Source organism: Lagopus muta, chromosome 12, assembly GCF_023343835.1.
Source record: "Lagopus muta isolate bLagMut1 chromosome 12, bLagMut1 primary, whole genome shotgun sequence".
NCBI lineage: Eukaryota > Metazoa > Chordata > Aves > Galliformes > Phasianidae > Lagopus > Lagopus muta.
Genome location: NC_064444.1, coordinates 15,385,719 through 15,397,772, shown reverse-complemented (window position 1 = coordinate 15,397,772; position 12,054 = coordinate 15,385,719).

The following is a 12,054-nucleotide window of genomic DNA, read 5'->3' as shown; positions in this document are numbered from 1 at the left end:
AGGAACTAAAAAAGTTTGGGTTTTTTTTTCCCCCTTTTAAAGCATGACTTCTTTTCCTTCCACCTGAAGGCTGCACGGTATTCCTCAGAGCAGCCGTCCGCAGCAAGAAATTCATCATTCACTCTCTGATCAGCACATACAGCAAGTGACATGAAACTCTGCTTAATTCTCTTGTGTCTTTATGAAATAAGTTCTTCCCCAACCAAAGCAATCTGCTGCTCACCCTAATCTCAATTTAACACTTACTCTCAGTGCTCAAAAGTAACAGTCCGCATTTGAATGGGGTTTGCAAAGCAGAAGCAACTGCCAGGGAAAATGAAACAAGTCTTGTCTCTTCCTTGAAAGCTGGGGAAAGGCTTTAGGCTTGTTATTGCAGCGACAGGTTACATGTAAATAAAGTTTGAGATCTTTGCTTTGGCCATTTAAGACGAATTGCTTAGAAGAGAACAAAGCTGACGGTGCAAAGCTTGAATTCAGCCCAAGTTGCACATTAAGATGGCTGTTCAAAAGCAAGTGCCACGTGCACACAGAGTACAACTGTGGGGCGTCTGTGCAGTATGACAGATAGGGCATGTTGCTGCTCACTTACTGAGGAAGCTTTGAAACCATTGAATTTTCAGTTAGTAAGCAGTATGGAAAAGAGGCCTTGAGCACATTCCGCTTCTTAGAAGCAAATTTATTTGGTTTATGCTCTATGGAAAACATCTGGGAGGATCTCAGCCCCAGCGAAGCTGGTAATGGTTCCATCTTACCTCAGATTACCATGCATTAACACAATGATTTGAAAAAGATTCCCTCATTTACATTGGAATTGGATACTGTTGCATTTAATCAGCAATCTAAACAATGCCCCTCTTAGTATTGTTGGATTGACTACATTTCTGGGTTAGTTCTGAAGTTACCAAAATGGCATTCAAACTGGGAGGGATGTGTTCTGCAAGAGGTCTTCAACAGCAGCACTGCTCCACTGCAGAAGCCATGGTCATTGCCGACCCGGGAGCCAGGGGCTGCTCTTGAGGGGAACATCTCCTGCACTTCTCTCCCCATAGCTTGTAAGGGGGAAATGAGCAGTTGACAATTTAGAAATAGGTTGCACAACTTTTTCAGGTTACAGCTGAATTGGAGTAACAATGAGTTCCCCTCTTCTTCCATGTTAGGCTGCATGTGCAGCCCATTGCATTAGCCATACACGCCACGTGGGGCATGCTGCATGAGGTCCTGTTGTATTTTATCTGCTGGAAGTGTTTTGACTTATCAGCATGATTCATTTTCTTCCTGGCTTTAGGTCAGGTGGAAGAATAAAGCATTTCCCTATGTAGCTTTCACACCCAGGTATACTGCAGAGTTGTTGCTTCACCTAAGCAGAGTAATTCTGCCTAGGCACAGATTTCTCTGCTGGAAATAGTGCTTTTTAAAGAATATTGACATATGCATTAAATGAGAAACACACATGGAATGGAAGCGCTCAGTTTCCCTACAAGAGGAAGAGAATAAGTCTTAGTTTTCCTTTGGGGCAAAACTTTAATGGATTTGCTGCAGTATAATAGTCTTCCAGATATTGTTCAAACCCCATATGATACTCAGGGCCGTGAGTGTTGGTACCAAGAAAAGAAGAATCTCAATTCATTCTCAAGCTCAGATTGGCAGTGTAGGATGCGTTACTTTTAGAACAACCTATGTGCTATTCTTCAAAATGCCTTTGTTCAAACTGTTGTATGACTAAGCCTCACATAAATTGTGAAGATGCTCAGACTCTTTTTACCTTCTGAATTTTGAAGATGAGGTTACTGAAATGCAGAGCTTGTGAGAAGGGCTAGGTTGACAGCAAAGAGATGGGTCGTCTTTGTGGAGCACGCACAGCTTGTTGCCTTCTTAGTGTGCCTCAGACCCAGCGTGCTCTGAAGCCCAGCAATGAGTGTCCCAGTTTGGCTCCCACATCCTCCTGTCCTCAAGGGCTGTGCTGGGATGGGTGGCTGGGTTTGCAATTAGTTCTGGTTGATGACCAAAGGTGGAAATCTTTCTGTAGTGGGAAAGGTAAGCTGAGCAGCTCATTTCATGTAGGTGCTTTCTGAAGCCCACTGATTGTCCTTCTACAATAAAGCCCCCTCGTTTTCAGATTCATTGAGAAATGCAGTAAAATCGAACTTTAATCAGGAGAAATGACACATTTTTGGGCGTACTTCAGGGCTGTAAATTAAAAGCTGTTTTTTAAAGAAGAAATTTAAAGGCTATTTCTTGTTGCTACTGCCCCTCTAGGACTGCACTGAGCTCTTGTCACCTACAAGCGCTCTCGCCAGGCAGGCTGTGCAAATATTATTATTACTTAAATAGAGTCTGAATCATTACCTTGTGTTTTCACTTTGTAGTGAAGTGATTTAAATATAGTTTTCTTATGCTTGGATCCTTTGACAAATGCATAAATAGTTAGCGCATTGTTAGCAACAGTGAAAAGGAAATGGATGCCTGGCAGGAGGAAGGGCAAATAATTTTCTCATGCTTGCTGTGCTGTTTCTGTAGTGTAAATCAACTCTGCTCCTCTGAAAGTAAAAACTTATTCCAAGATGTCAACAAAAGTAAAGTAATTAGGAGAGGAAATGTAATTCCTCCCTGCCGCTCCTCCCTCACACACGTCGGTAAATGGAAGCTATTTAAAGATACAACCTGAGGTAGACTAATTGGGGCAGATGAGTCAGTTGGGACCTGATCCTGGAAATGCTTGCTCCCATCAGTAGGCCTTTGATTGTTGGCCTGGGTCAATTCTGAGAGCACGTGCAAATGCTCCGAGACCAGGGAGAAGGCTCATTCTCATGGGGTCCTGAATGGCCCATTTGAGATCCTGAACCACGTGCTTAGAGTTTACTGTTGTACTGCTCAAAGATGTTCTGGTCACCGTTGGCCAGACAAACCCTGAGTTCTTAAATTTAAATGGAATATTAAGAGGCTACATTCGATTAATTAATCTTACAACTCCAAAAACAAAACATGCCACGAAACTTACCCACATTTGCTTGTGCCTCTGGTTCGTGTCTGTCATAAAATTAACTTCTGTAATACGCTTTTTCCACAGTTTAGTTCTCAAACTCTTTGGTGCAAAGGAAGCTGTAAAGCTCAAAGGCGTATATTTTCTTAGAGTTGGCAATTAATATGCCACTAGTCTTTGCATAAATAAGTTGTCTGTTTTAAAGCAACTCAAATGGGCTATTTCGTTTTATATGACTGTTAATTAAGATGTTGATTAGCCCTGCTATTGAAGCATTGAAACCCTTTCTAAAAGAAATGGCCACTGTTTCAATTTTATTTTAATTAGTTGGACTTTGAGGTTATTTACTACAGCGTCAGCCATCAAAGTAAAGCTATTTAATTTGATGTTCAGTCCAAGCAGGTAGCACAGAGACCCACATTCGCCTGTAACCACTGCCATTAACAGCGGTATGATTTAAGGTCATTTAAGAGTCATCAACCTCACAGATGGTAAAATGCAAAGTATCTAAAAGGGAAAATAACAATTGTTGTCTTGTCAAATAAAGTCCGAACATTGTATTTTCTGTGAACACCCACTGGCTTCCAGCAATTTTATACTGAGAGCGTTTCCCTTTGGGCGGAGAGAGTTAGGTCTTCCCTTTCATGCATCCTTCCATTGAGACATGCTAACCCCCTCGGGAGGTGAAACCCACCCAGATATTTGTGATTTTAAAACTTCATTTGCGTCACTTGCAACAGAGATGGATCGTTGTTCTGGGACAAAATCACATCCTGCACAGTGAAAATAACAGGCAACATTTGACCTGAAAAGGGAAAGAGGAAAAAAAAAAAACAAAACATAGGCAACTTGAAAGTGTTAAAAGGAGCAGATAGTGTTAAAGCTGCTGCAGGAAACAAATTCTCCCTGTAATGCAGTGTAATTACGATCTTTTCTAAGCTAACTATAGTACCCTAGAGATTACTATAAGTAACTTATAATAGAATTTTTATTAGTGGTAGTAATTTTTTATGATAATTAGTGTAATCTGCAGCCAATAAAATCAGAAGATATATAGTTATCTCTTTTACACCAGAAAAGTATTCTTCAGACAGCTGAAACATTAAGAAAAGAAAAATGTGTTATTTTATGGAGGCCATACGCTTTTATGTTCTGATTGTTTGGTATTCTTTTTTTTTATTATTAGCTCTTTCCACTCTCCATTTAATGGTGAAAAATGTGACACGTACTCAAGAGCCACTATAAAGCAGCCAGTTTGGGGTAAGCAGCTGACATGTAATTCTGCAGCAGTCTTTATACCGTCCTGTCTGAAACCTCATCCTTGGTGGAAGCTAGCAAGCTTCACTGTTTCTCCTAGATGACGATGATGTTTCTCCTCCTGCATCAGCCTTGTTTGTGCTCGCTGTGAGGCTGCCTTTGCTCGTTGTTTGTGGCACATAATCAATGAGACTTCGTTGTGTCGCCCCAGAAAAAATGTCTTGCAGCACAACCCTCCTCAAAAGCTCTTAAAAGAGGAACACAGGTGCAAAAATATTCCTTACTATGAATCAGCTGTCCCACATTACAGCACTGGCTGGGCTCTGACCTGTCTGGAGAGGTGTTTTGATTTAATGGATCAATACTGAGCCTGTTGGTTTTCTGGAAGCATGAAGGAAGAAAACGATTCCTAATCAACCTATGGAAGCAGTGATTGCAATTCTGCTGTAAGCATTCGGGATCATGTCTTATGTCTGTAGTTTGCTCCTCTACGTCTCTTGCTGGCACACAGAAGCAGAAGTGTTGCCAGAGTAAAGCAAGATATGGGTCTTAGGTTGATCAAAACACTTTTCCAAAATAGCAGTTGAATCTAAAGTTGGACAAATCAGCACAGCCTTTTTGTCTGAGTGAAGAAAGGGTATATAATTCTTCCCATCACAGCTAGAGAGTTTGAATTTCACTTCCTGAAGGGAAGAAGGGAAGAGAGCACTCTGGGAGAATACTGAATCTGTACTGATTTGAGATGGAAGGACTATTGTTCCATATGTTATCTGTGGCCTGATAGACTGCTATTTTCTTTTCTCAGTTAGCGGCACAACAACCCCTAAATGACCCTCTTAATCTGTGTTATTGTAACTTACTGGCAGCTGTTACAGGATGAAAATTAAAAAATTAAGATACATGACCTAAGAGGGACCAAAGAAGGTTTTCATCATCTTTCCCCAGCCATTTATTTCATGCTCAGAAGTTACGACAGAGAGTAAGGAGGCTGGCAAAACCAGGTTTGCATTTTCTACATGGTGAGCAATATTAGATCTGGAGAAAGAATTGCTCAGATTTGCTACTGAGCACCAAATAACACTGTAATCCTCCAGGCTGCATGGATGAGATGGATCTCTTGTGTTGGCTGCGCAGATTTTGAAGCTGGGTTCATGCTCACCTGGAGTTCCTTGGGCTTGGACTTCACTCGGGACTATGAAGAGTGCCCACTAGTTTCCACTCACAGAATGGTGTAAGTTTTTATCTTCTCCTGCAGCAATAACTTTCAAAAAGTCCAGAGTTCTTTTGCATTTTCCTAGGCATCTCCTTAGAGGTGCTAAAATGAGATCAGCACTCCCAGCAAACGTACAGATACTTGTGATCCAGTCCTCTTTTCTGTGTGCTGATGAGCAGTGAGTTCATAACGTTGACAGTTGACATTTTGTCACTTGGCATCTGCTGATGTGTGTGAGATAGAGCAAGCTCCCTAGAAGTCTGCCCTGCATTCTGCAAATACAGGCGGGCATCACTGTATGCAGTTACTGTGATGTGTATTTTCAGGGTTGTCCCAGTGATTATAACTAATGCAGACATGAGGCATGTTGAGATGGCTGCTTGTGAACACAGGTATGTTCATTCAAAAGCTTAGGGAAGGCATTGGTTTGTTTCCTAGGAGAGATTCTGTAACGGTGATTTCCTACCTACTTTGTCCATGCCTTTTGTGTGGCAAAGCGATTAACTAGGCAGCTATTAAATAAGAGTTGTTTCATTCATGCCCAAGAAATCCTGACTTAGTGATGAAAATTGCAAGTTTTGCCTTGTCTTTTTTCCCCATTGCTTTTTAGAAAAGGTAGCACTGTGCAGACTTTGAATCTTCCAAGTTCTGTTCAGCCTGCAAGCAGATGGGCTGTGAAAGCAGCATCCTGACAGTGGAGCTTCTACCAGTGGACAAAAGTGCTGCTTCTGCAGGATGCCTGTGTGCCACTACTTAGAGACTGTTGGCTGTGAGGTTTCTCTGACACTCTTGTGAACCCTCCCAGGGACAGATGGGTTTGCTCTTGAATGGCTCCATTCTTTTCTCTTTGTGAATAGAAGGGGCACTTGTTAATTTGCCCTGACTGCAGTCATGCACCACAGGCGTCTGCTTTGTCACCCCTCCTGCTGACCATGGCCTCAAGGCCAGGAGGGCTCATACTCTCAAGAAGTGTGTACTTACTGTATCTGTCCAGAGTGTCTTCCGGGAGGAGAGGGATCACAGCTGAGCAGTGCTGTGTGCTTCCCCTTGTCTTGCTCCAACCTGGGAATTAAACAGAAGGCTTCTAGTGAACTTTCTTGGTAGAAGCAACTGATGGAAGTTAGAGAAATAAAACTCTTGTTCTCCTTCGTTGAGGAATCTTATCAAAAGCCATGTAAGCAACAATGGGTTTTGCAAGTCTTTAAATTTGCACGTGAGCTATTATAAAATTATTTGTGGGTTTTTAAGTTGGATTACTGAAATGCAGTGTACCTAAGGCAATGTCTGAAGAATGTCTGGAAACTTTCCCTAAGAGCACAAACCCATTTCTTGTTCTTTTAGTCTCTTCAGACCATGCTTTGTTTGTAGACTGCTCTCAGAATTCTCAGACTGTGCACCAATTGCCCGTGCATTTCCAAACATAAGAAAAAGCAAAGTTTTGAGCCATCAACCTCAGTAATACATCCTTCTTCTTCTGTTCTTCGTTACATCTTCACAAATCCAATCAGCTGCTATTCTTCTGTGCACAACATATTTAGTTAAAGAACAATGTTCTGCTGCCCTTAGACCCAGTATGTGTTCCTTCCTCCTGCGTGCTGACCTTTGCATGATGTAGCAGGGCTGTTTTCCAGGACAACTGCCTATAAGCTCATAGGCCTGAAGGATTTCAGGCAAATGAGGTTATGTTATTGTCAGCTTTAGAGTCTTTGAAATACCTTATTAGCAAACACTGGGTTCTGTGGTAATTTGTCTGGAGGTTAGAGCAGGTGTATAGCTCACCCCCAGATAAATAAGGCTTAAATTGTTATTTCATCACGGAGAGATCAATCTCTGTAATTTAGGTGACTGAATTTGTATAGTGGGTATGCAAAGAAAATCCCTTTTTCAGAACAGCTATAAACTGATAGTGCAATTTGTGTTGTGAACACTGCTCACTGTATTAAATTGTCTATAAGAATACACACAGCCTTTTGAACTGTGCCCACAAGATGCCCATAGGAAAAAAGCTAAGCCTTCAGATGTATGTGGAAATGTTCTTTCCTACACTGAGTATGAGACTTTGGGAATTGTTTTCCTTGCTTTTCCAGGAATTTGGTATATAACACAATACAGCATCTGGTAAAAGTTTAACTGAAAAATCACTTATTTCTAAATTCAGATAATTTCTCTCCAGTTAAAATGTATCCTAAGCTGCGTGCTTTTCTGGCACTGGGTAAGTAACAAATTGCATTGCTTGCCTCTCGAGATGAATTTTAGAGTAATTCACTACACTGTGTACAACATCACCTAGAAGCCACAACACAAGTGATAAATAGTAGTTGGTTCGCAGTGGAGGGAGAGGGGAAGGTCCTTCAAAGACAAAATACCCTGCAAAGACATAAGATAGCAACGTCATCATCAAAAATGTGAATTCCATATCCCCAGTGGAAACTCCTTGGTAAGCAGACCCGGGGAGGAGACAAAATTAGCAGTCAGAAGCAAAGAGTCTGTGGTCCCAACAGGGAAACTGAGGTCGCATCTGACACCTGTTGAAATCCACACTTGCGAATCTAGCGGTCGTTAGGTTGGATTCTTAATCACCAGAAAAATGGTTTACTTCAATGTATCATCTCAAGGGGAAAGGACAGAAGAAATCTGAGGTAGAAACAGAGACAAATGACTCTCTCTGCTTCAGGTAATGCCGAATACAGGAGGAGCTCCCTCAGCTCTGCGCTGGAGCCCAGCAGGTAATATCAGTTGCTTTAGCCTCGTGCAGGCACCTGAAAGGCACTGCAGTTTTGGTGGTTGTAATTTCAGTGCTGAATGGACCAATTTAAAATGCTGTAAATCCATTGAGCAAAGTATTAAATTTGATCCAGTGCAATTTTATATGAATTTTAGAAAATTAAAAGCAAAGACTACAGCTGTTTTCTGAAAATACAAACAGCGTGAAGTATTTTCTTTCCCATGATCGTCAGTAATGATTTAATTTTCCAGTGACAGGAATACTCCACAAATACATTTCTGCAAAATGAAATCCTTCCAGGTTGGGGTTTTCCCCTTCTCTCTCTGCTGCTCCCATTCTGTGCTCTTGGAGCAGGGAAAAGAACATGAATTTTCACGTTAATATTTCTTGCTTTTGTTCAGCATCTTTTCCTGCTCCCCTACACAGCACCAGAAACGCTCATGTTAGTGTAATATTTTTGTCAAGAGTCTGTACCCAGCAAAAATGTCACTGAGTTCTGAAAGTAAGGGTTCTGTTACGGTTGGTGATGTTAGAGGCTTGGCTGATGTGGTGAATAGGATGCAGAATATGCTGCGGGTTTCAACACAGTGGAGGAGTTATCAATAGAATAATGGAGAGCAAACAAGGAGTCTTGCGCGTGCTCTTTTTTCTGGGTGCTTTCCAGATATCACAGACGGAGTGTAACACTGTGTTTCTGTCTTGTGGGAGGAAAGCCTCGCTGCAGCCAGCAGCCAAACTCCCTGCAAAAAGAGAAAGGAAGGCTGCTCCCATAGCAGGGTGTGAAAAACTGACCTTCTAGAATAGCAGTTTTAAGTAGCTGGCAGGTTTTGTTCAGCTGCGGGAAGGAAGGCGCTGCTGTGTTGGGGCGAGCAAGTTGTGCTCTTCGCCGGAGGAATGCGTGGAGTGTGTTGAAAGGAAAGATAGGGAAACACAGCCTGGAATGTGATAGAGTGGATATAAAATAAGTGAAGACAAGTGTCCTCATGCTGGCTGCAGTGGTGACGTGCATTATCTCAACGTGTTATCAGGAGATAGATGTTTGCATTCCCATGGGTCAGCGCAAGTTGTCACAGTTTCAACTTCCAGCTTTTTCTGATGGAAATAACGTCACAGGGTGAAGAATGCACAAAAAGCCCTCGGCTTGCTTGTGCAAACGTGGTGGCACAATCTTGAAGGTCCTCTGGAGGACTTAGCATTGCAGTGTGAAAGTATGTCAGTTAGTTTTCAGTGGTCCTTTACTTCTATTCATAGCAAGCAAGTTGATTAAGATATTTTATTGCACGCCTTTTCCTACTCTTTATAATTCTTTGCTTGTGAGAGAGTGTCAGTAATTTTTTTGCAGGGGGGAGGGAGAGACAGATTCCTGTCACAAGGAACTCCATTCGAGGCATGCTGTGAACACTTTCTCTTCATTGCTCTCTTGGAGTGGCCAGTGGGAGCCCAAAGCCTGGCACCTTCCATCCCAGCCCAACCATTTGAAGCTAATGAATTTTGCAGGAGCAGTTAGCAGGTTTTGTTATCGTTTCAGTGTGAAACAAAAACAAATAGAACCCGAGAAGTTTTTCCAAAATGCAGTTAAGCAGTTGTCATTGTTTCTGATCTGCTGATCAATTGCTAGCAGTAATTAAAGGATTCCTATAGATCTGCTCCACAGGTCCATAATAGACAGAAAAGGAATGTGTGGCATGAAATCTCAATTCCTGTATTTACTGTTTGTTGTATCTGTTCCTGGGTGTGTGAATATTCCATCTGATAAGGCGAAACACCCTGTGATACCAGTCATTAGTCATGATTTCATATAATTACTATAGCAATTTCTTTGGTAGCTAATGTGTCCCACGCACCTGTGCTTAATGAAGCCATTTCCTGTCAAAGTTGTGATTTTTAAGGGATATATGGTTAGCCCATTGCAGTAGGTTACTTCACTATTTGAGTTCTGTTGTACCTACTTTTTCTGCAATTGCAGTACCACAGTACAAAAAGAAATGAAATTCCAAAGTTATGTGTTTGTCCTAGTGAATTATTTATGTTGGCATCTCTTGTACAGCGTAGTACATATTCCAGAGTTCCCATCTCCCTGCTCTCTTTTAACTATCTGCTGTCCTGTGTTATCCTGTAGATACAGGAAGGGGAAGGTCGAACACCTCAGCCTTGAGTCAAGCACGCTGGGCAGTTTTTTGGCAGGATTTTTCCATGCAGCTGTGTTGAAGTTTTAGCCATCAGCGCCCAGCCTTGTTTTTCAGTCTAAGATAACTTCTGAGTCCGGAATTGCGTATTGTGCTGATCTGTGGGCTTGTTTTGTGTATGAGTGAATGGGGAACGTGTGACGTTTCTTTTCTTTTCACGGTTGAAATCAAATATGAACTCCAGTCTGAAAATACAACTGGTATACTTGGGGTAGTTTTGCTGTGGGCTTTTTTCTGCTTGTTTTAAAAAGCCTGGTTTAGAGGGGGAAACAAAGCAATAAGAAGAGAGTGGGCTTGGTTAGGAATTTCGATACAACAGAAAACTCCAAAATTGGAGAAGCAACATAGAAATGCTGCCGGAATTAACTTTGGTTTTTGTGAATCTCTTAAAGTTGGAGGCTTACATACCTGTAAACCACCGGTTTCCCTGCAAGAAATGATCCAATCATCATTTAGTTGTGCCTGGTGATAGCATCATATCTTTTCATGCGCTGGCAACTGGGACTTACTTTAATTTCTTTTGATAGATTTCATCTAGAGATTCTTAGATTAAATAAACATAGATGATCCAAATGGCTTTAAACTGATTCCCGTATAAGAAAAGATTTGGGAAACAAAATACCAAAAAGCTGCAGTAAGAAGTAAGCATTTTGCTTATTTGCCTTTTGTTTAAAAACTTAGAATAAAACTCTGCAGCTCCAACAGGCTCAGTGCCTGATGGTTGGTGTGCCAGGTGTTGGGTACTCCGGCAGTGCAAAGCGCAGGGTTGACTCCAGGAAGTGGTGCAGATGTTTGACAGCACTGCCAGCCGGTGAAGGAGTGAACCCTGAGGAAATGTGTTTCTAGTTCCCTGTATACTCTCAGATTGCTTTTCACATCTCGGTATTTATTGACGTGCAACACACAACATAATTTTTCCAGTGAAAAAATTAGTATTTACCCACACTTCTCTCACTGTAATATTTGAAATAATAGGACATCATTATTTTCTGTGCTCAGAGTAGGAAATAACTATGACAACTCCAATACCACAGCTTGATTAATATTGGATTCTTAATAACAATCTCTACACATAGATTTCCGTACCAGGATGAGTCATTTCTGCAGGCAGAGTTGATTCCGGGTGAGCCAATGGCTCCATGGCAACTCAGAGAAAAGCGTCTGCAGAGAAAGGAGCCGGCATTGCCTCCTGACGTGCAGGTAGGGCTTTGTGCTCGGAGCTCTTCAGCCCGCCTCGCTGTGCTGTTTGCCTGGAGCTGGTCAGCCAAGTGTAGCCACAGCCTTACACAAAACCTCACAATAACGTGAGCCAGCTGATTCTGAAAGTTAAACTGTGCGGAAAGTACACAGGCATAAATGGTCTGCGTAGGCTGAAGTACGAGTTACTTCACTCCAACACACTTTCCACTATGGCCAGTAATATGAAAAAACATGGAATGCTAGTAGTGGAATTCCTGTCAAGGGAAAGCTCCTGCTGGAAGTTCACCAGGAGCTTTGCTTGAGTAAGGGCTGCAGAATTTGGCCACTATTCAGCAAAACTTGCTTCCATCTCTGACTGTACAGGGGACCTTCATGGTCTGCTTTACTACAGAAGGCAACTGAAGTGACAGTAACTCACATGGCGCTCTCATGTCATGGGTGGACACAAAGGTCTTCTTGGGTTTGTTTTCTTCATTCTCATAATAATGTTACA